Raw genomic sequence first — 24,684 nt, forward strand, 5'->3', positions numbered from 1 at the left:
AACTTCCTAGTGGGTCACCCATTATGGGATTGCTCTAGCCCCCTTCTCGCTTAACTTCGGAGTTCCTACGGAACCCGAAGCCAGTGAGCTCCCAACAGGTCTCGTGCTAGGTAGGGATGAGAATATACATATAAGGATCACTCTCCTGGGCGATGTGGGATGTCACAATCCACCCCCCTTAGGGGCCCGACATCCTCGTCGGCACACACGCGACCAGGGTTAGGCTCTGATACCAATTGTCACATCCTGGCCCGGGGCGGATCACTTCCTGGGCCCGCTTCACCACCGATATTGTCTGCTTTGGGCTTACCATTCCCTCACGGTTTTGTTTTTGGGAACTCACGAGCAACTTCCCAGTGGGTCACCCATCATGGGATTGCTCTAGCCCCCTTCTCGCTTAACTTCGGAGTTCCTACGGAACTCGAAGCCAATGAGCTCCCAACAGGCCTCGTGCTAGGTAGGGATGGGAATATACATACAAGGATCACTCTCCTGAGCGATGTGGGATGTCACAATTATAATGAGGGATTTTAAATTTATAGGATTATAAATCTCATAAAATATTAAACAATTAATGTCAAAACTATAAAATATAAATATTAATAGTAATATAATGAGGTGTACAAAGTCAAGGGACCTTGATCAAATTTTGAATACTATTAAGGTTTTAATCAAAGAATGTTAAGGATTAGGGACCGCATCCAAAGTATCCCTTTTTTTTATTTGTAAGTGAGAGGGTTCGAATCTCGCCAAAGACGAATTTGAATCACATTATTATGGCTGGCCTATTGTGAGGCTTGACCTACTCTCCCAACTCATTACTATTGATAATATCGTTTGTTAAAAAAAAAAAAAAAAAAAAAGGCTCGCGTGCATAAAATGACACGTTTACTCAAAGTTAAAAATTAAACCATTCAAATGGAACTAGGTCAATTGTGGTAGCATTTTTCCCATTTAGAACTGCCTGAGTTCGATATACCTCCATGACAACACGGGCACAATTTAAATGGTACCCTACACAGTTAGTCAAGTGTCTCATTGGTTTAGGGTTATGTGAATTCTATGAAAACTTAAGGGGCACGAATGAAACAACTTCGAACTTTAAGAGGTTAAAATAAACTTTAAATTACAGTTTGCTCATCAAGTTTGTCTTCAAGTGCAACTTCATATAACATTTTTAAAACTTTACAAACTCAGATAAAAATTTATGATTTTATTGCAATATCATAGATCCGTTAATTTTCCCGTTACTATCTTTATTGTCTGCTTATGTGGCATTGCATGCCCCATTCCAGCACTTATTTGGACTATCCTATTGGACCGACGCGTCATTAAAAAGTGTCGCATGGCTTGCCAACCACAAAAAATAAAACATTTAAAAGAAAAAACTTTCTTTTTTGCAAATCATTCAAATCTTAATTAAGGGTAAATTCCATTTTGCCCCATTCGGTTTGTGTTCGATTACAATCTCATACAACATCTTTAAATCATTTCAATATTATACACTTCTTATTTTATTTCAATATGATGCAACCATTGGTCAATCTGTCAAATTTGACGTTAAGTGATGATCTGACAAATACAATGCCCACATTTTTTATCTAACATGGATGCCAACTTTGCAACATGTGGATAAAAAAAGAATTAATTAATAAAAAATTCAAGTCTTTTGTATAAACCTTTCCCCAAATTCCACGCTCCGCCATTCTTCCTCTCCCTCGTCCCACCATCGCCACCTTCATCCTCTTAAAAAGAAGTTCTAAAAAGGAATACGTAATAATTGAGTTTTATTTGGCTTCGAATTTGCTTGTCAAGCCACTCGCCAGGAAAGTTTCCTTCAACAGCCTCAATCATTGTCGCCCCACTTCAAACTTATCGTTCATTCCTCTTTAATTTCATTAAATCTATCTAAAGCAATTTCACTCTTGTTCTGCGTGTAATTAAAGGGAAGATGTCTCGGTGTCTTGTGGAATTTCCCAAAATAGTTTGGAGTATAGCGGAGATGTAATGAGTTTTGTCCTCAAGGTAATCGGACTGGTTCTTTCACACCTGAAAACAAAATAAGATAATGAGATCCCTAGTAAAAGGGGTCAAAGGGTTTGGAAAAAGAGTGGACTTGAACAAATCAATGGGAAGAATGAAAAGAACAAATCAAATCAAAATAAGAAGGAGAGCTTGCAAAAAGTTCCATGGGATCTGGGATTTCGACTCAACTTTTTCTGGATTTTGAAGAACTGGTTGATGCCTCGCTTGTTTTCTAGGTTTTCAACTCAGCTGAGATTGGATCTGGTGCTTTTGCTTTAATTTAAATTTTTTTTCCACATTGAACAAATGTGGCATCTAGATCAGCAAACATGAAAAACCTATATTTGTCACGTTATCACTTTGCAGTCAATTTAACGGATTGACTAACAGATATATAACATTCTAACTAAAACACACCTTTGAATATAAAATTGAAATGTTTTAAAGATGCGTTATAAGTTTGAAATTGAACACAAACATGAGGGTGCAAATTGTAATTTACCCCTTAATTCAATTACATTTGGGTCTCTTGTTGTAAAATTACCTAGAACAACCACCAATTAAACCAATGATCCAAAATTCACCGGAGCTACCGAGACCTAGACCAATGGGTTCAACACGTATCGGACCTACCACCTTGAAAATATTGTGGAAGCAGTTGCTGTCGCATATGTTGTTACATCTCCTATGCCTTCCTCATCATTATCCTCGTCCTCACAAACGACATATTTTGCCTCATCGTCACCTCTCGCCTTTTACCTTTTGACGTCTTCTCTTTCTAGATCCTTGCTCGACATCATCTCGAAGTCTGTTGGGATCGACCTTGATGTCCAGGCGGTGATGAGCATCGAAGTCAGAATCCCAATCTGAAGTTTAATATATTCTACAATAATGGGTTTGAGATGAACACTATCCTCAGGGATGAGAACATCGTCATATGGGGGCTGGGATCGAAGTAGTTGAAGGGATTGACATAGAGCAATGCAACACGACAAATTTCAAAAGGGATGTGACAGTGATAACTGAGGAACAAAAGGGTGGATCAAGTGATAGGGAGGTGGCTGGAGGCACAGTTGAATAGGAAAGAGATAAATAAGGTTATTTCGAAGAGGGTAGGTTATTTGTGAGAAAGTGGGGCACAGATTTAAAATAAAAAAAAATTAAAAAAACAACTTTTGGTTTTTCTTTTCATTTTTTATTTCTAAATTAGCAGAACATGTGGGCTCACTACACCACATATACAGATAACAAAATTATTAACGAAAAAATTAACGAATGTAATGACATAGATAGGGGCCAGCGGCAGCTTCTCCCTTCTCTCTATAGCTCTTCATTTCTTTCCCCTCTTGCTCGATTTCCCATTCCCTCATATCCACCTCTAACCTTGTCTCCTCCCATCCCCACCCTTTTATGTTTTTTATTTTCTTTCAAATTGAACAGCTTATCCTCTCCCATTTCCAGGTTTTCTCTCCAACCTCTGTATGAGCAGTCTTTTTATTAGCGTTGAACCTTCTACCTAGAGTTGAACCATGCTCTTCCAATCCTGATTTGGGGTTTAATTCGGCGTTTGGGTTAGGTTTCGTTGTTGCTTGTGTGCTCTGGTGGGTTGGATCAAACTCAGTTGGTCTATTTCCATGATGTGTGACTCTCATCCATGGTTTCTTGTGGCTGCGCCACCATTTGTGACTAAATATGGCGAATTTCAGCCTTATAATGTCCCTATCTAACGACCTCAATATATAGCATGACCAAATCTGGCAGCCTCGAAACCCTGCAAACATAATTGGTAGTATCGCTATCTTGTGTGAACAAAAATAGTAGCCTTGCTGCCTTGTGTAAACAGACTTAACGACCCTGCCGCCTTGTGCGAATAGTGATGGCGGCCACGCTGCCTTGATTAGTTTTGTTGGGTTTTCTGCCATATGTAGCCTGATCTAAAGGTGTACGAACTTGAGGAAGTGGTGGATGTCATTAGAGTGGTGAAGTTGTTGGTGGCCTTAGCAAAGGTTTCTGCTAGAGTTATGCCTTGAAAGTCAATTTTGTAATATTAGATATTATGTAACTACTCCATATTAATTAATTAATAAAAAGGGCAATGTTTAATGCATTCATAAGTTTTGCTTTATATTGCAAAAATAATATACTATGGATGAGTCCATACAATTTGAGGTACGAAAGTAATGTCTTAAACAAGGTTAGAGCAGGGATACTTGTATTCCATTGTTACTTAATCCTTAAACAAAGTTTATAACCGTTTGGAAAGTCAATTGGGCATTGACTATTCAAAAAGACCGGTGTATATCGCACTAAGGTCAGCACTATCTCATGCTATATATGTGTGTTAGAAACTTGGTGGATGTACAAGTGCTTGCCTATTGGACAAGTTCACTGAACACTGATTGTTTAAGAAGCTTAATAGATGGGTGCTTACCACATGTTTAATGTTTCAATGGTTTTGGTTGTAGTATGCAAGTAGTTCTCAAACTTGCTTCCAGTGATGATGAAATGCTTCCCTAGGCATTGATGGAGTGTTTCCCAGGGCACTGATGAAGCGTTTCCCTAGGAGCTGGTGAAGTGGTTTGTTGGGCACTGGTGAAGTGGTTTGTTGGGCACTGGTGAAGTGGTTTGTTGGGCACTGGTGAGTGTTTCCCTAGGTGCTGACAAGTGTTTCCTTAGGTGCTAATGAGGTGTTTTCCCTCGCTGGTTTTGGCAGCTTTTTGGAGTATTTTTTAAACTAACCAATAATGGGAGTTAAAATAAATAAACTTGGCATGGTTCATTTTGTTGTAGTTAGGTTGGGATTTCGGAAAAGGGTTCGTAAAAGATCATGTAGTGGTTAGACTTATAGTAATGGTGGCTGGTTAAGGCTTCTAAGTAGAAGATGAGTAGTGAAAGGCGAAAGCTTAGAGTTGGAGTCTATAGCGTTGCTGCAGCAGGAATAAGGGTTTCCTATAGTAGGGTGCATCTTTCTTCCTAGGCATGAGGTTGAAGGGACATGTTAGAAGGGGATTGGTCTATAGATTTGGTATATTTCTTCCCATTTTCTTCTAGCTGACCATTGTGTGTTTCTTATTCCTATAATTGAACTGGTATCCTTATGTCTCTAATCTTGGTTTTCAATTTATAATAGGTGATGGTAATCCTTAATTTCTATTAAATAAAAGGATGTGCCAGAAACAACTTGTCTCCAGTGGGTAAAATGAAGAACCGAAGTTGCCTTATGTCCAGTAAACAAAATGAGGCGCTAGAAATAGCTTATTTCCAGCAGGTAAAGGGATGTAAAGATCAAAGATGCTAAAGACACTTTTGGCAGGAAATCATTAAGAATCTCTCCCTAATGGTGAAAGCCAAGAGTTCATTTTGTGCTTACTTTTCCATTGAACCAAAATGGTGAAATGGCTTGGTGCAGGGATTGGTTTATTGATGCGAAATTTATCCGCACACAAATTAAACCCTCTTTTCGTCAAATTGTAGTATATGTATAAGTAGGGATCGTTCTAGACCGGGGATTAGGAGGGATTGTTAACCACTTGGATTTGACTCAAAAACGTAAAATAACAATATGAAACACTATACTAGACTCAAGGGATGCAAAACTAAACTTTAAAACACTAAAACAAACCAAAAGACTCAAAACAGCACCAAAACACTCAAAACTGCCTTAAAATCACTTTCTGGGCAGTTTTGAGCACCTTGAGTACTTTGGACGAATTTGAGAAACAAAATGAATCAAAACACTTACAAACACAAACTAAATGTATTTCTAACTAATCTAACACTTTAAAAGAAATGGGGGATTGGTTTTGAATGAAACTTGAAATAAAAACAGAAACTTGGAAACAAACAGATTGTAAATTAAAGCATAAGGAAATGAAGTAAACACAAGATGAATGAATCAACAACTAATAAAATAAGATAGTACCAATGAAGATGAAGCTAGAGATTCGATTTCACCATTGCTAAGCCAAGTCCATGCTTGTTAAGTCAGATTATACTCATTCCTCTACTTATTTCTTGGGTTTGTTTCACTTAGATATGATCAGCCATATGATGTGTGGATTTGATCAAATGTCTCTAATTATGAGCCTAATTGTGATGTGCAACTTTGGTTCCTAATCAAGACTATGTAGTGCACAAGAAACTTTCACAAAACCAAAGGGAACACTCGGCAGGATGTTTGCAAAACATTCCCTTCATTCATTCACATATCTACCAAGATTATGCATGATGTGTGCTTTAATCTTGGCTAAACAACCTGTGGTTAATTCAAATGATGATCAAGCATTAAAATCAACACACTAAGTCACAATTAAATCGGAGAATGAAGCAAGAAATAGATAGATTAAATGAGAATTCCGAATTAACTACATGGCAAACTTTGCAAGGCTACATCGAATCCCCAGAGGAGGATTAGTTACAATTCATGTTTGCAAAGGATTTAACATAAACATATAAAACATGAATGAACATAGAATTAATAAGAAGAAAAAACCCTTGAAGCAAAACTGATGTAGAATCAAAGAAACACCTAAACATTCCAACAACTCAAACTTGAATTGTATGAACGTTTAGGCCCTCTTATCTTCCTTTTCGTCGTAGCACAAGGTCTAAGGGATGTTGTTGGTGTGTTGAATGGATTGGGGAATTATGGAAATGGAAGGATGATGTTTGGATTGTAAGGGAGAGTCACGGCACAAAGGGGGGTTTATGGTCTACATTTCTGCAATGGATGAAGTGTATGAATGGAATGGATGGACTTTGTGAAGGGCACGGCCCCAAGGGACCAATTTCTGTTGTGAAATGAATTGTGTATGAATGAGTGTGAATGAATGAGTATTTATAGGTGAAATGGGGGGAACATGACAGCTAGGTTGCATGTGCACATGTTGGTTGAATGATTATGAGTGCATGTGGCTGAAATAGCATGTGGAATGGCTGGAAATGCAAGGAGAAGGCATGTGCACGGTTTTGGGAGAGAATAGGAGTGCAAGTGGCTGAAATGTTAGAGGAACAAGTGCATGTGGCTGCATTGTGGTGCAATGATGGAGGAACAATCTGAAAATGCAAGGTATGGCTGGAATGATTGTGTTTGTTTGAATGTGCATGTGATTAAATTAAAGGATGCAAAGTAAATAAATAATGAATGCATGTGTTGAATTATGAAGATGCATGTGCAATGAAGTGGAATGACAATCTGAAATGGGATAGGTACCCACGGCAATGATGATTTCTGGTGGTGTTTTGGGTGCATGTGGAATGAATGATTTCTTGGTGAGTGGATGCATGTGTTGATTAAAGGGGGAATGCAAAGGAAAAGCTAGAAATGCATGTGGAGTGGCTGCAAGGTGAATGAATAATGAAATGGGATAGCATGTGCAAGGTTTTGGTGTGAATGATTGAATGTGCATGTGGCTGCAATGGAGGAGGAATCCTTCAATTTCGTCCATCCTCTTGGCTCCAAGCATATGATATCCATTCCAATCTCTAATTTGCTCCAAAAGGCATCCTTTTGCATACTTTGCCCTTAGAACCTGAAAACACACAAAAGAAGCATAAAGGACTAAAATAACTAAAGAAACATAACGTAAATGCACGAGAACAAGCCATTTAAGTCGCATGAATATGCTCCTATCAAATACCCCCACACTTATCTTTTGCTAGTCCTCGAGCAAAACAAAACAACAAAAGAACACGAAACTAGACAAAACGAACAAAACACAACCTACACCTTCCAACAATCGTCTCACGGATTTCCAATGCACATGACAAGTTAAAAATCATTAGTCCCATAGATTTTTGTCATCTTCACACTTAAGTACATTCTTACTCATAGTCACCACATATTATTTCACAATTAAGCATTTAAAACTATGTTTTGAATGTAGTAACATGCCTTAGAGAATTTGCTCAAATCCTTACAAGATATGCACTCGTTTTTCACACAGATTTTCTGACTACACACCCTACACTAGGTATATGTGAGAAGATTGATGTAAACATGTAGACGAACACTCACATATGTTATAACAAGGAAAGCATTTTCTGGAATTATTAACATGTATATATATGATCTCATGAATGGAATGCTACTACTTAGAACGAGAACCAGTGATTCCATAAGCTCATATCAATTCCAAACTCCACATTATTGAACACATAACGATCAAGATAGAAGCATAAGGGTTGAAACGGGGCTAAAGGTGTTTGGCTAACAAAGAAAGGATAGGGAAAACAAATGTTCTTTAAGCAATAGTGAGCAAAGTATTGAATTAGGCACTTAGAATTCCCTTTAGAACGCAGAAGTCAACTTTGAACACCCAAGGGGAAATCACACAAAACTTAGGGCCATATTCAAACTTTTTGGGCCCTTTCTTCAACAATCAAACTTGTGAGTCCATTCTCACTTATTTTCACTCTTTTTCTTTCTTTTCTTCTTCTTTTTCTCACATTTTTTTTTCTTTTTCCCGTGCCTCCTTTAAGACTTAGGCACATACATACACACAAAAATCCCTTCCCCCACACTTATTTTCTGCAACATATTAATCAAAAGGAATTCATTTAAGTCATGCTCACTATACTTCAAGAACAAGGGTATAGGAAAGTCCTACTCTAGGCTAGGTAAGGGGTGATGTGGTTAGCAAAGAAAATAGGCTAAACGAGGCTCAACGAGGTTAAAACTAATATATACGAAATATGGGAAGTAAGGCTATTTGGCTATGGTGGCAACTACACAACTTCATCTTGATATATGTTATGCAACTCAATGTCATGCTTTGAATGAAACGGATATAAGTTCTAGCATTTAGTTCTATCATGATACAATTGCATTCTAAGTAGCAACCAAGCAAGAAATAATGAGATCATGCAACAACTTTAGAAAACAAAGAATCACAGAAAATAACTCTCCAAAGAAAGTAATGGCTCGAGTCTCACAGGGATGTAGCGTTTGTTTGAGTTCCATCCTTCAAGCATGTTACAAAAACGAATTTTTCTTTTATGATTGCATGTGAAGTCATACATTATAACCATATCCAAGCATATACCAAGAGTAAATCAAACTTTTCTCTATGTTTATAACTCTTTTTAACCGTCATGCAATTACAAACCAAATCCTTATCATTGTGTTGGAAGGTACCCTAAGACACAAACACACAAAAACGACTCAAAACACTCTTTTTAGGCTTTTTAAAACATGTTTTTCAAATTTTTATGTGATTTTCGGAGTTATAAAAACAAAACATACTAAAACACTCTAAAACAACTTAAAAAACACCTTAAAACAGCAAGGAACAACATTTGAAGTTATGGGTGATAAAATCCCACGAATTTGCATTAAATATACTTAGTTACCCCCCCCACACTTAAATCAAACATTGTCCTCAATGTTTTAAGCATAAGTAAACACACAAAAAGCAATTTAAACATACTAAACATGGCAGAATGTAATTAACAAAGAGAAGAGTTTAGGGACGCAAATCTGGTTATGGAGTGTAAATTCCCTCTTCTCCTTGGTAATTGCATTGAGGCTTTGATCATAGTGACTCCACAGGCTTACTCTTGAACTGGTTTCCGCCCATCATTGATTTTCCTTTGTGCTACTGTTGAACTGGGCAGCAGGATTCTTTTGGTCTTCCCCGAAGGTCTGAGCTTACCCCTTTGGTCTGTTTCTTTGTTCAATCTTTCCAATTCGTATTGAAAAGGGTTGGAGGATAACTCAGCCTATGTTTGTCTCCACATGCTTCAATGTATCATTTTCACTTGCCTTACTCGCTCCCCTTTGCAGAAGTGGTCCCTTCTCCGGAAGTGTATCAACCGTTGAAGATGACTGCTCGAGAGCAACGCTAGGTAAGCAATCAGGAATAGATTCCAGGCAGTTGGCTCCAGATCGGAAGATTGACTTCAAGTGCCGGCTGATTGCTTCTTTTACTTTGCCATGCGAGTAAGAACAAGGACAAAGAAAAAGACAGGGAAAGAGCATGATATGAGATACTTTTGCTTTTGACCTTTATGATATGAGATACCTTTGCTTTTGAAGAAGCGGTGAATGAATCAGCACATGTATTTGTTGTGCTGTTTCCTCCTGGGTCATATGTACTCCAGGCATCTGGTATCATCTTTGGGGAAGAAGAAAGAATTGAGTCTTTCGAAAGGCTTTGCTGGGAGTGCGCCCTCAGAGGTGAGGGAGAGTTGGGCATTTTTCTTCAGGTTTGCCTTGCCATAAAAGACGAAGGTCGACATATATAGAGATAATATCAAGTGGTGGTATTGTTCTTTTACCCTTGTCGACAAACGTTTTGATCCCACAAATCCGGCTTTTTGAAATAGTGGCGCCTCTTCGATTTCTGAATGACGCCTCTTCGATTTCTGAGCAGGCACCCCTTTGCTTTCTGAACGACACGTAGTAGTGCGGATGCGGCTCCTTTTGACAAAGCTGCACGCGTTTTCTGAAAAGCAGCGAAAGTGTCGCCGAACTTTGCGCTTGTCGGCTAAAGATGTGTAGTTGCGGTGATGGCCTCCACGTGTTGTCTGAAAAGAAGAAATCTTTTGACAAAGTTGAACGCGTCTTCTGAAAAGCCGAGAAAGCGTTGCCTAAATTACGCCAGAAATTCTGGCTTTTTGAATCGGTGGACGCGTCGCTTTGGCTTTTTTATTGAGCTATCGATCACCACAACAAACACACTCTGAAGATTTCCCATTCTTGAAAATCGACTCCGGCCCCTTTGAAATTTAACTCCATCCCTTCTCTTTGAACACTTTTGAAAAATGGCAAACTCATCGAACCTTAGCTTGGAATTGAGCCTTAGCAGTGATACGGGCGCGCCGCGTCAAGGTAACGTATGGCGCCCTTCTTTTTTATCTTCTAACGGTCTTCTTACAGGTGAAGACTCCGTGATGCAGGACGCCACAACAGCTACAATAGTAGCTAAGAACCTCCTCACTCCAAAAGATAGTAGGCTGCTGTCAGGACGGTCCGATGAGTTGGCCGTTCAAGAGTCCCTCGCACTTAGTGTTCAGTGTGCGAGTTCTGTGTCCAACATGGGCCAACGCCTGCTTGCTCGGTCCCGTCAGGTGGAATCATTGATGGCAGAGGTGGAAAGACTTAAGCAAGAGATCCAGCAGCTTAAGTACGAGAATAGAAGTTTGCATGTGCTTGCAAATAACTATTCGTCGGGGATGAAGAGGAAGCTTGATGAGCTGCACGAATCTGAGGGTCGAATCCAAAGTGACCGTCAAAGGCTTGCGGCTTATCTCCAGAGGCACCTTTTTCCTGGGTCATCCAGCGCTTGGCCAAGTATTGAGGCCTGGAATGCTCTAGCTCCGATGCCTCCCGCTCCGATGGCTTCCGCTCCGATGCCTCCCGCTTCTATGCCTTCTGCTTCTATGCCTTCCGCTTCTGCGCCTCGTAGTGGGGCTTCACGTAAACAACCTTTGTGAAGCTCCACCTTTCTCCATGTTTAGTATCTTTTTTTTAATAAATGAAATTTTTTTTTTTTTTTTTTTTTTTTTAGTGCATTGGGTTGCCTCCCAAGTAGCGCTTTCTTTTACGTCTTGCAGCCGGACGAAGAACCCAATCACTCCAGAATATGTTCACGAATCGGATGAGAACTCCGAGTCATAAACTAGTACCTAAAACAAGAAACAAAAACAAGATTAAGAATCTGGAATAAAATAAAAAGAACAAACGAAAATAAAACAATCCAAGGGATTAGCAAATTTTCTAATCCCCGGCAACGGCGCCAAAATTTGATGCGAAATTTATCCGCACACAAATTAAACCCTCTTTTCGTCAAATTGTAGTATATGTATAAGTAGGGATCGTTCTAGACCGGGGATTAGGAGGGATTGTTAACCACTTGGATTTGACTCAAAAACAGCACCAAAACACTCAAAACTGCCTTAAAATCACTTTCTGGGCAGTTTTGAGCACCTTGAGTACTTTGGACGAATTTGAGAAACAAAATGAATCAAAACACTTACAAACACAAACTAAATGTATTTCTAACTAATCTAACACTTTAAAAGAAATGGGGGATTGGTTTTGAATGAAACTTGAAATAAAAACAGAAACTTGGAAACAAACAGATTGTAAATTAAAGCATAAGGAAATGAAGTAAACACAAGATGAATGAATCAACAACTAATAAAATAAGATAGTACCAATGAAGATGAAGCTAGAGATTCGATTTCACCATTGCTAAGCCAAGTCCATGCTTGTTAAGTCAGATTATACTCATCCCTCTACTTATTTCTTGGGTTTGTTTCACTTAGATATGATCAGCCATATGATGTGTGGATTTGATCAAATGTCTCTAATTATGAGCCTAATTGTGATGTGCAACTTTGGTTCCTAATCAAGACTATGTAGTGCACAAGAAACTTTCACAAAACCAAAGGGAACACTCGGCAGGATGTTTGCAAAACATTCCCTTCATTCATTCACATATCTACCAAGATTATGCATGATGTGTGCTTTAATCTTGGCTAAACAACCTGTGGTTAATTCAAATGATGATCAAGCATTAAAATCAACACACTAAGTCACAATTAAATCGGAGAATGAAGCAAGAAATAGATAGATTAAATGAGAATTCCGAATTAACTACATGGCAAACTTTGCAAGGCTACATCGAATCCCTAGAGGAGGATTAGTTACAATTCATGTTTGCAAAGGATTTAACATAAACATATAAAACATGAATGAACATAGAATTAATAAGAAGAAAGAACCCTTGAAGCAAAACTGATGTAGAATCAAAGAAACACCTAAACATTCCAACAACTCAAACTTGAATTGTATGAACGTTTAGGCCCTCTTATCTTCCTTTTCGTCGTAGCACAAGGTCTAAGGGATGTTGTTGGTGTGTTGAATGGATTGGGGAATTATGGAAATGGAAGGATGATGTTTGGATTGTAAGGGAGAGTCACGGCACAAAGGGGGGTTTATGGTCTACATTTCTGCAATGGATGAAGTGTATGAATGGAATGGATGGACTTTGTGAAGGGCACGGCCCCAAGGGACCAATTTCTGTTGTGAAATGAATTGTGTATGAATGAGTGTGAATGAATGAGTATTTATAGGTGAAATGGGGGGAACATGACAGCTAGGTTGCATGTGCACATGTTGGTTGAATGATTATGAGTGCATGCGGCTGAAATAGCATGTGGAATGGCTGGAAATGCAAGCAGAAGGCATGTGCACGGTTTTGGGAGAGAATGGGAGTGCAAGTGGCTGAAATGTTAGAGGAACAAGTGCATGTGGCTGCATTGTGGTGCAATGATGGAGGAACAATCTGAAAATACAAGGTATGGCTGGAATGATTGTGTTTGTTTGAATGTGCATATGATTAAATTAAAGGATGCAAAGTAAATAAATAATGAATGCATGTGTTGAATTATGAAGATGCATGTGCAATGAAGTGGAATGACAATCTGAAATGGGATAGGTACCCACGGCAATGATGATTTCTGGTGGTGTTTTGGGTGCATGTGGAATGAATGATTTCTTGGTGAGTGGATGCATGTGTTGATTAAAGGGGGAATGCAAAGGAAAAGCTAGAAATGCATGTGGAGTGGCTGCAAGGTGAATGAATAATGAAATGGGATAGCATGTGCAAGGTTTTGGTGTGAATGATTGAATGTGCATGTGGCTGCAATGGAGGAGGAATCCTTCAATTTCGTCCATCCTCTTGGCTCCAAGCATATGATATCCATTCCAATCTCTAATTTGCTCCAAAAGGCATCCTTTTGCATACTTTGCCCTTAGAACCTGAAAACACACAAAAGAAGCATAAAGGACTAAAATAACTAAAGAAACATAACGTAAATGCACGAGAACAAGCCATTTAAGTCGCATGAATATGCTCCTATCATTTATGGGAAGACAAGTTTTGGTGTAAGGAAAAGGTGGAATACATTGGTTAGGGAAAATGTGACATACTTTGGTGAAAGAAAGGGTGAAATACTATAGAAAGATAAGTTGTTGTGGAGTTGGGCTAATGGCAATGCACAAGCAAAATAATGTGCAGAGAAATACCTCATTTGCTTACTCAACATAGGATCACTCTAAGTTGGACTTGGACTCTGGTACTCTCAAGTAGGCTAAAGTCTCTAATATCAAAGAGTTTTCTATGGGCCTTGTGGACCTTCGTAACCTTCCACACCTTAACCCTCAAGCAAGCCCTATTAAACCAGATGTCTTGGGTCCATGTGAGCTTCATAAGTGTTAGGTTTAAAAAAATGTGCTTGGCGTGGCATGATAATTAAATAAAACATTACTTAGCATATAATATAAATAAGATTTAGCATGAAATTGTGTGTACCTTACAGAACGTTTGGACCTTCAATCCTGTTGGGCCTTGCGTGACATTTTTGGGCCCCAACAGGTACTAAGTTGGATAAATATTGGCTAATCTTCTTGCAGACCCTGAACTTAGACCTCGAATGGTTATTTACTCTTTTTTTTTGGACCTTTTACCCTTTTAAATTTTGCCTATCCCCTTCCCAACAATTCGTAGCTTCGCATTAGCAGCTCATGTGGCTTTTCAAAGAGGAATCACTTTAACCTACTTTGTGAAGAATTAAGTGGCTATAAGAATCCATATATGGCCGTCGAAAGTGGGTTAATTGTCCCAATTAAATCCAACCCCCAAGTGTGGAATGACCATGGAGTACGCATATCTTGAAGCAATGTTAGAGGCTTGTGAATCAGATTTCCGCGGATTTAGCATTTATATCATTTTTTGACTGTGCTGTGTGAATCTTTTTTCATTGTAGAACAATAGTATCCCAAGTTTAACAGTTGTCTATGTAGTTTCTCTCTTTCTTAATGTTCTCCACATTCTCTAGCATGTACTTCCTACATCACTGTTATGTTCCTTTCAAGTGCAAATATAAGGATAGTATAATAGCACAAGTAATGGTACAGAACCACAGAGACTGATTAGACCTCTACAAATTACTAGCTTTATATGAACCCTAACTAAACAACGCAAATAACAAGTTGAATTTGATTTTTGAATAGAAAGCCAAAATAACTTAAAAATACAAGAAAGATAAAGATAGATGATAGGTTGATTCAGAAACAATGGGAATGGAACTACGAATATCGATTTCACTAGTACAAGCCAATTTCATGAAAATTATTCAGCTCTCCAATCTGCATCTAGGGTTCGTTTTACTTATTTATGATCATCCATTTGATGTGTGGTTGTGATCAAGTACCCATAATCTGCAACTAGTTATGATGTTGAACTTAGATTACGAATTAAGAATCCATTATGAACAAGAAAACTTCAAAGAACCAAAGAAATCATATGGTAGGATGTTTGCATAGCCGTTTCTTCATTCGTTCACATGTCCACCAAGATTAAGGATGATGTGTACTATAATCTTGATCAAATAATCTCTAGGAAACCCTAATGGTGATCAAACATTAAGATAAACAAACAAATTAAACTATGAAATCAGTGAATGAAACAAGAAAACAGATTGATGAACTGAATGCTTTAACTTAATAACATAGAATAGTTTTGCAAGGCTACATCAAAATCCCCAGCTATAAACTTAATTACACAACATGATCACATAATATATAGATATGAAAAACAACATGAGTGAAATTCAATCCATAGAAGAAACCCCCTGAAGCAATTTTGATGTGGAACTCCTTCAAGAATAGCGTGGTTACATGGTTTCTGTGATGGCAGCAGATGGTGAATGTAAAAAGGATTTGTTTCTAGAAGAAAGACCAAAGAAAGAGAAGAGAAAGAGCTATGGACGTCCCCAAGGGCAGATTATGTAAAAATGGCTGACAAGCTAGGTTTTATCAGGTAAAAGAGGTTGTTATAGAATGCCAAGACATCCCAGTAATGGAGCATTTATTTTAGACTTTTTTGCTGTTATTTGTCTCTTAAAGGGTCATATTCATCACTATCTTCAGTTTCCACTTTTGATTTTCTCTCTACATCATAATCATTATTCAATTCTCCACTTTCAGCATCATTTTGCTTCATTTTCCCTCAAATGGACTCTAAAATACAATTAACTGCACATTAACACAAAAAAGGGTAAAACTCAACCAGTTTAACTCAAAAATATTACAAAGAGATTAGGAATGGATGGTATAGATGTATGAAACATATAAGTTATCAATCACTTGAAAAGACTCGGATGGTCCCAAACATAACGGTTTTCCATTGAATCCCTTACAATAGAATGTTGATTCTCCACAAAATAACTTTTGGTTGTTCGAATTAGCTTACGAGTATCTTTAGCAATGCTTGGAAATGATTCATCAATAAAAAAGGCTAGGTAATGAGATCGTGAATGCTTCTTTAATAAAAGGTGTCTTGGCATACCCTGGCCAGTTAGCTTGGACATATACGGCTTACTTCTTCATCTTTGGCCAATAGTAACCCTTCCTATGCAGATGCCAGTAAAGACTGACCACTTGATAAACACCATATGTGACTTCATGGATTTCCTGTAGCCATATCTGAACTTCTATGCATCGAGTCATGATGTGATAGAAACTAACACACAAATTAAACCCTTTTTATGTAGTTGTAGTATGTGAAAGTAAGGATCGTTCTAGGCAGGAGATTAGAAAAGATGCTAATCTACTCAAATTAGACTAAAAAACACTAAACTAGACTCTAATGATTTAAAACAAACTAGAATGACTCAAAACAGCACAAAACAAGCAATTTGACTCAGAACAGAAACTAAGGATTACTTTGGATGAATCCTAACTTAACTTTGACTCATAACACTAAAAGAAACAAATTAAACAAGTTCTAACTAAGTAAACATGAAATATTAAAGGGGGGGGGGATTGGTTTTGATGAAATTAAAGTAAAAACAAACAGATTTAAAGACTCTAAACAATTTGGACAAAATTGGGTGTTTAAATGGGTGAATGGCTAGTTAGAGGGTTCATCTCCACACATGACACATATGCATACAAATCGATTTCCAGTTATTATTCCTATAAACCATGAATGACAATGCCCCAAGTTAACCGTGAACCACACAAATTAACCATCAGATTTTTCCTAATTTCATTGAATTGGACTTAGCGACGCAATCAAATTATTCATATCAAGTTCCCTATATGAACTGCATGATAGAGATACATATCAAAGATCATTAAGTTCTATGAAAATCATAAGCATTGACATGACATTCGTAACTATGAATTGCATGGTACTCCTGCCATGGATTTACTTAACGCGATTGTGACTAGCAACCTCCAATACTTGTAAATATAAGTTCATAACTATTAGGTGAAACTCCCATATATTTTAGCATCAAATTCATGCATGCAAACTAAGTAAGCCTCCTTAATCAACATACAAGAATAAGTTATCAACCAAACAGATAAGTAAATCACATTCATGTTTTACGAAACAATAACTGGAGGAAATCAATTCATATCACATATATGTTCATGGCTTTGAATCCACCTCTAGCTAAAACTAGTTTAGTTCCTTATGTTCGCACTTAAACTAAGATAACTTAAATTAAACATTGAAATCAAAAGATAGAATACACCTAAGAACGTTCTAACACTCCAAGCTTGAATGGCAGGGCACGGCTCCAAGGGCCTCCTCTCCTTTCTCCTTGCAAAGCTACGACACAATGAATGATTTCTGTGTATGATGGATGCGTGTTGTGAATTGTGGTGAGAGATGGGTGATGAATGAATGTTACGGCACTATGTATTTATAGGGAGAAGGGAGGGCACGGCAAAGGCTGAGAAAGAGGGGAATTAGGACTCCAAATCAACAAGGAAAAATGACACTCTCAATCAGATTCCAAGGAGGAAATTGAATGGTCCTTGCAGTATAGATTTAGGGATAGGGATAAGGCTTCTAGAAACCTGATATTTAGGCGTTCTAATGTCATTTAGATGTCCTCCTTGCAGCTAGAATTAAGGTGGAAAGAGATTAGGTTAGGATAAGATAAGATAAGGTTGGATAAGGTTTGGATAAGATAAGGTTGTTTGGATAATGTTTCCTTCTTTATAGCTGATTCCTTATCTTCCAAGTCTTGAATTAATTCTTTCAGATGTTTAAGCATATTCCTAGCATCTCTTGAACTTCAAATTCGTCCATCCACCTTGCTCGATGCTTGTGCTATCCATTCCAAGCCCAAAACTACTCTAAAATGCTCCAAGTTGTACTTTCTTGCCAACTTTGTCATTTGAACTTGAAAACACACGAAAATAGTCTAAAACACTCTAACAAGTAGAAATTAGCTATGTAAATGCAAGAAAACAAGCTAACTAAGTCACATAAATATGCTCCTATCAAGTCAACATTCCACTGGGTATATAGTTATAAAGTATTCCGGGAACATTAACATTACTCCTTCAAATGCTTGACACTGACTCTCCTGCTTGGCATAAACATCTCTTTCATGATGGCTTCTATTTAGTTGTCATCTTCCCACAACTCTTTGAAAGTGTGCGTCAACCGTTGTAATTTATCTTCTAATTATAATGATGTTGGGCTACCCTTTTCTTCCACTAAAGAGGAAGAAATTGGGAGTTTCATAATTCTTAGGATATAGCAGGTTGAGCAAGTTGACTGGATATAGAGGTTGCAGAACTTATTTCTAGTATTCGGAGCTTCGGTGTAACTCATTTTTCAGTATGGCAATGACATCCTGGGTTGTAAAAGGTGGTCCTTTCTTGGAACCTTTTTTAGCAATGGCAATTGATTCTTCTCCTTTCTCATTGTTCACAACCTTTCTTGGTTATCTTTTTGCTGGGCTTCGGGATTGAGTTCCTCTACTTCTTCATTGCTGCAGCTATTTCTTTTTTGGGCTCTCCCAAAGCCTAGATAACAGCTACAATATCTGGCATGGTATACTTCTCCACATTTTCTTAACTTTCCCGTTGATGTTCTTCATGTTAAGATTCATTCAGCTTGGAAGCCGCTTCTGCTGCCTTTTCTAAGACATTGCCACTTCTAATGGTGTTCCATTTAGACTTTCTTGAAAGTGAAATATGGAGATTTCTATGGGATTTCTAATGACTAGCATGCATATACAATTCAAAATTCATATACATAAGCAACAAAAGCATATTATCAAAGCTATATTTGAAAATCTCCTTCAAGCAACATGGGTTCAAAGTTGATGCATCAAAGAATCATAATCAAAACAAAGAGAGGGATTTATGCGTTATACCTTTGGACTTGGCTTTGAATCCAATGAGTGACCACCTCCAAGACCTCTCCTTTTGGAACTCCTTCTTCTTTGCTTAGCAAAGGATATTCACCCATGTGAGGGCCTTCTTTCCTTAGTCTCCTTGCTCCTTGGCTCCATGGATGTGGATGGAGGAACTTTGCTTCTTGGCTCCATGACATCTTGGATATGAATGAAGAAATGGATTCTCCAAGTTCCTAAGAAAGGGAACCTCTAAGTTTCCACACCAAAGAGAGCATTGAGGAATAGATGAGTGACCTAGGAAGAAATGGATGCTAGTCCATTCTTCCTAGGGTGGCCGGCCTCTTAAGAAAAGAAAGAGCTTTTGTGTTTTTCTCTTTTCTCTCTAGAAAACCCTTTTGAGGGAATGAGTTATAATTTCCTTTCTATAGCCACTTACATTAAGTGGCATAATTGAAATTAAAACGAATTCTACTTCACACTCTCTGTGGCCAGCCATGTGGGTTCATTGGGCTTTCATGCCCTTTGTGTTTTCAAGTTGTCATACAACTTGAGTTATTGGACTTGACATTCGAAGCCCATTGGGCCTTGAGGCCCAAAACTAACCCGAGGTCTAAAATGAACTTATTTGTTTGATTAGTTAACATATTAGTTAATCCTAGCCATAAATAATTAAACCATTTAATTATCCTTACTCATCTCTATTGTTTCTTCAATCTCTACCTTACAAGATGTACGATCCATTAGGTTCCTTTTAGCGAGGCAGTGGCCAATTAGAACTCTTCAAATCAATTGTGAATTGAAACTTACTTTTCAATTCTCCCTTTAGTGATTATACACCTTTAGGGCTGCTACAAACCATGAGTGACACCTAGTAGCATGTTATACTACCTAGGCTAATCAGAAGAGGTGGAGAACCTATTCAGTTTAGGATTACAATCCAATACGGCCTTTCTCTAATACAATACTCTTGACCACATTGTTTGATTTGATAGTTTATTCATGTCTACTATCCAATGATATTCTCTTACTTATATGATTACCTTGAATGTGATTTGGAACGAATTCCTAAATGTCATTCATACTCTAGCCAGAGATTCTTAATCATATCATAGAGTATTCTCCCTCAAACTGTTTGAAAGTTAGAGATCCCTTGTTGTGCATTCACTTGCCTACATGGCTAAGTGGCTTAACCCTAACTATGCCATGGACACCTTTTGATGGACTGACTTTAACATAGTCAAAGATCAAGGACCTAACCACAAGATAACTATGATGCCTTAGGTCAAATGACTACTTTGCATTATCCAAACCATGAATTTTCATGTGACATGAGTATGAGAACTCCTTGTTGATTGTGTTCAGTGGACTCATTCTCTATTGAGGACCTACATACTTGTCTTGGTGTCAGTCACAACAATGACTTGAGACCAATCACTCTCTCTAAGAAAATACATAGCACGTACTGATCTTAATAGACTGTCAATGCCTAATTGGCAATCCTATGATCAGGAACGTTTAGGATATGTATATGAAAGAGAATGGTCTCATGAATCTAACTTCTTTAGATCACATTCTCCCAATTACATATTCCTTGGACTTATCGTTTAAGCATATAACATTTATAGGAAACGGCTTTAAACAATAATCTTTGCCCTTTATATTAAACTAGATTAGTTTAACATGTGAAATGTCCGTAAAGTATCACCATATGATTGCCTTTTAGGGCACATTTCCTACATGTTGAACTTGGAACTCCTTTGATTTTCCTTTAGTCTCCAGGATTGAAGACATCTAAAGATCCACATTCACTGGTGTAGTGAGATGGATGAAAGAATAACCAAAGAGAGAAGAGAACGCTAACACCCTTCTCTCTATATTGGCCGGCCTAAGTGTGAGGGAAGAAAGAGTATTTTGTTTTTTCTTGAGGCAAGATGCTCACAAAAAAAACCCTAGGAAACTTTTTCCCCTCAACATCCTTTATGTATGGAAAGAGAAGTGAGTCAACCAAGTAGATTCCAAACACTTAGAGTGTATGCTATACTAATATTAAGTAGAATGTAAGCTTTTTTCATATCCATTAGTGTAACTATTTTAAATTGATGATTGGGGTCGTTCATTGTATTCTTCTAGGGTTAAGGAGTGTATTTGTAAAAAATAAAAAACGGAGCTAAAACGACCAATAGATTATGTTTTCATTTCTAACAGTAAAAGGATTTCATCCCGTTAATTATCTCCGAATGTTTGTTTTTTTTTGGATATTTTTGGCGTATCAGATCTCGAAGTATATACAAACAAGTTTGACAATTGGATCGTGCAAGCTAGTTTCGTAGAATGCGTGTCCCATCAAAACAATAGATTCCAAAACACTTAGAGTTTATTCTATGCTTCCATTAAGTAGAACCTAAGAATGCACTAATGTAAATATTTTCAGTTGATGATCGGGTTCATTCGTTGTATTCTCCTAGAGTCAATAAGTGTATTTGTAAAAAAAAAATCATCAAAAACAGAGCTAAAACGAAACCCTAAGCCATAAAACTTAATTAAGCCTTTGTGCAATAAAGCCTTTTATGGTTCATCGAGCAAGATTTCACACACTATGCCCCTTTTTTCTTCCCTTTGCACCAAACATTTGCCCAACCAAAGTTTTATTGCCCGAACAACAGCCTGTATCGCACAAAGTCTTTGACAAAACCCTAAACGTGGACCCGTTTTGTCAGACTGACTCAAATTTTGCGTCGGGTAAAAACCACTTCACCCAACGACTTCTGATGCATTGAAAAAAAAATTTGTAGAACGAATTGTAATTTTTGGTAGTGATTTATCATGGTAGCAAAAATTATTGTCCTAATCATGCCGCCCTATACAAATACTTCCAAACATTGTCTAACATTATGCCTATTGTCCAATCTTTTATTACAATCAATATTTCACACTAATTTATATTAAGAGAGAGAATTTAAAAAAAAAATATTGAACGTTTAAAAGATTTAGTTTTATGCCACTTAATACTACGATCTAATGATATTCCTCTTCATTTATAAGTGAGAGGTCTTAGGTTCGATTCTCGCCAAAGATGAAGTTCAACCACATTATTTTGGCAAGCCCTTGTTAGGCTTAGATTCATTTCAATTATTACATCAAATTTAGACATGGAGAGTGAAAATATAGAGCTAGGGGAGATGCATGTTAGTCATAGGTTTATATTTAATCTAAGAATTTGGCAAAGAAGTTAAGCTCTAAAAGCTCCACCAATTTCTGGTAGGCTTTTGATACGCACTTAAGCCTAAACTCTCTCTTTTCACAGAAACTTACTACAGTTTTGTTTAAAGTTCTTTGAATAACCCTGGGGAAAGGATACGATGGTGGAAAATTATGAAACCACGACTAACAGAATGCCCTACGTTTATGGACACAGATAGGAGGATAGAGACCATGACGTGACCACGCGCTGCCGTTCCTCATGGCTCAACACGATGACAGGAGAAGCCTCGCTGTCGTAAGCCATCACTGTAACCCCTGCACCCCAGCAAATAATAAGGACCGGCAGAGCAACAATGGTCTAAGCCGAAACCCAAGTGTAGAAAGACACAATAGCAGCACATAGGCCCAGCCAGATACAACAGTGAACAACTACAGCACAGTGCCAATGCTTCAGCTTTTCTGCAAGCCCAACCCGCAAACGTTGACATAAGAGCCCAATCTGAAGCTACAGCAAGGGTAGTGCTGTAGGCTTAAGCTCACCCTGCGCAACACCAACACACCTCAGCCCAAGGCCAGGTGGGCCTCACCAATCTGGATCCACATCTCAATGTTTGACTCGACCTCATGCATGATTATGTCCCAACCACCTAGACCGGTCCCCAAACTGGTTTAACCGAACCAATTCGTGGTCTCTAGATCGACTCTAGGTCAAAACAAACTGACCAGACTGATCTTCAAATCGACGACTGAACCACAGGTATTTTTACCCTGTATTCTGTAGGTTTAACCAGAGATGCCTATTATCTGAGCTCTTCCTCCCTAAATGGCAACCAACATTTGTCTTGATAAATAATAGATTTGATAAACGTCTTTATGCAGCAAACAACTTAGGTGAGCCAGCTTTTGGAGCACATCGAGATGCAGTGTACTCTTGATGAAGTGACCCGAATCAGGCACTCAATACAATGACATTTCTTTCCAACGTGCCCAGGCAAGTAGCCACTTAACCAGTTACAAACACAACATTTCGGCAGTCTGCACTCCTGACTCGGCCACACTTTGACAAGCATTTCGGATTAGATTCTAAGCGAAATGTCCACTCACAGCTTAGCTCGTATGGAGTTCCTTCTACCTCATACCTGAGTCGATGGCCAGGGGACGAAGAGAATGATAAACAAAATTCGACTTGAGTGCAACTAAAAGCCCGCACCGAGCGCCATCATGAGTAGCATGTTTGCCAGCAGACAAACCCAACCGCGTAAATTCAACATATCGCATTTCACACTCTTTAAGGGAGACGAAATCTGGAGAAACACTTGAAGCATTATTACAATGCCATGAACCTCTACATGAACAATGATGCCATTGAGTGCAAGATTTTAGCCACTACCTAGCCAGGTGAAGCACAAGACTGGTTCTATGTCATATCCCAACTCTACCGTAGCACGATATTGTCCACTTTGGGCCATGCCTTCACAGATTTGTTCCTGGGCAAGAAAAGCTCACTACCCAAAATGCGTCATGCTAGGAAGAGAAGGGCATGTACATATAAAGCCAGGGACCAACCCTCACCCTATCGATGTAGGATACTCTAATCCACCCTCCTTAGGGAGACCAACGTCCCCATCGACACATCTGAACGGATGGTAAGTCTGGCTCTGATACCAAATTGTCACATCCCGACTCAACCATAGCACGATATTTTCCGCTTTGGGCCACGCCCTCACGAATTTGTTCCTAGGCAAGAGAACTTCACTATCCAAAACACGTCATGCTAGGAAGAGAGGGGCATGTACATATAAGTCTAGGGACCAACCCTTACCCTGCCGATGTGGGATACTACATTCCATGCCTTACCATCGCGATCTATCAGAAGCTTCAACGAACTTTCTTTGGCTTTCACTAAGGAATATTCATCTAATCGCGTGATCAAGAAGAACTTTGACCACCCGCTCAACATTGAGAAAAACCTGAAGGAAATATTCCACATCAAGGATGAGAAGACTAAGATTGTTATGTGCAAGGTGCTTCAAGAAGGGACTCCCAACATACCACTTTCTGCTCGAAGAATTGGTCATGGGAAATGACTTAACCTAAGCGAATTCATTTACTTTGGCAAAAAAAGCATGCACTCTAGTACGAAGCCCAGCGAGCCAAATAAAGGCTAACGAAATCAACCTAACAAAAAAAAAATTAAGCTAAAAGTCAGCGCAAGGACCATTTCTCGATGAAAGGGGGCCCGACGCCTAAAACATACATGAAGTTCTCAATCCCAATAACCAG

This window comes from Pyrus communis, chromosome 10 (genome assembly GCF_963583255.1).
Source record: "Pyrus communis chromosome 10, drPyrComm1.1, whole genome shotgun sequence".
NCBI lineage: Eukaryota > Viridiplantae > Streptophyta > Magnoliopsida > Rosales > Rosaceae > Pyrus > Pyrus communis.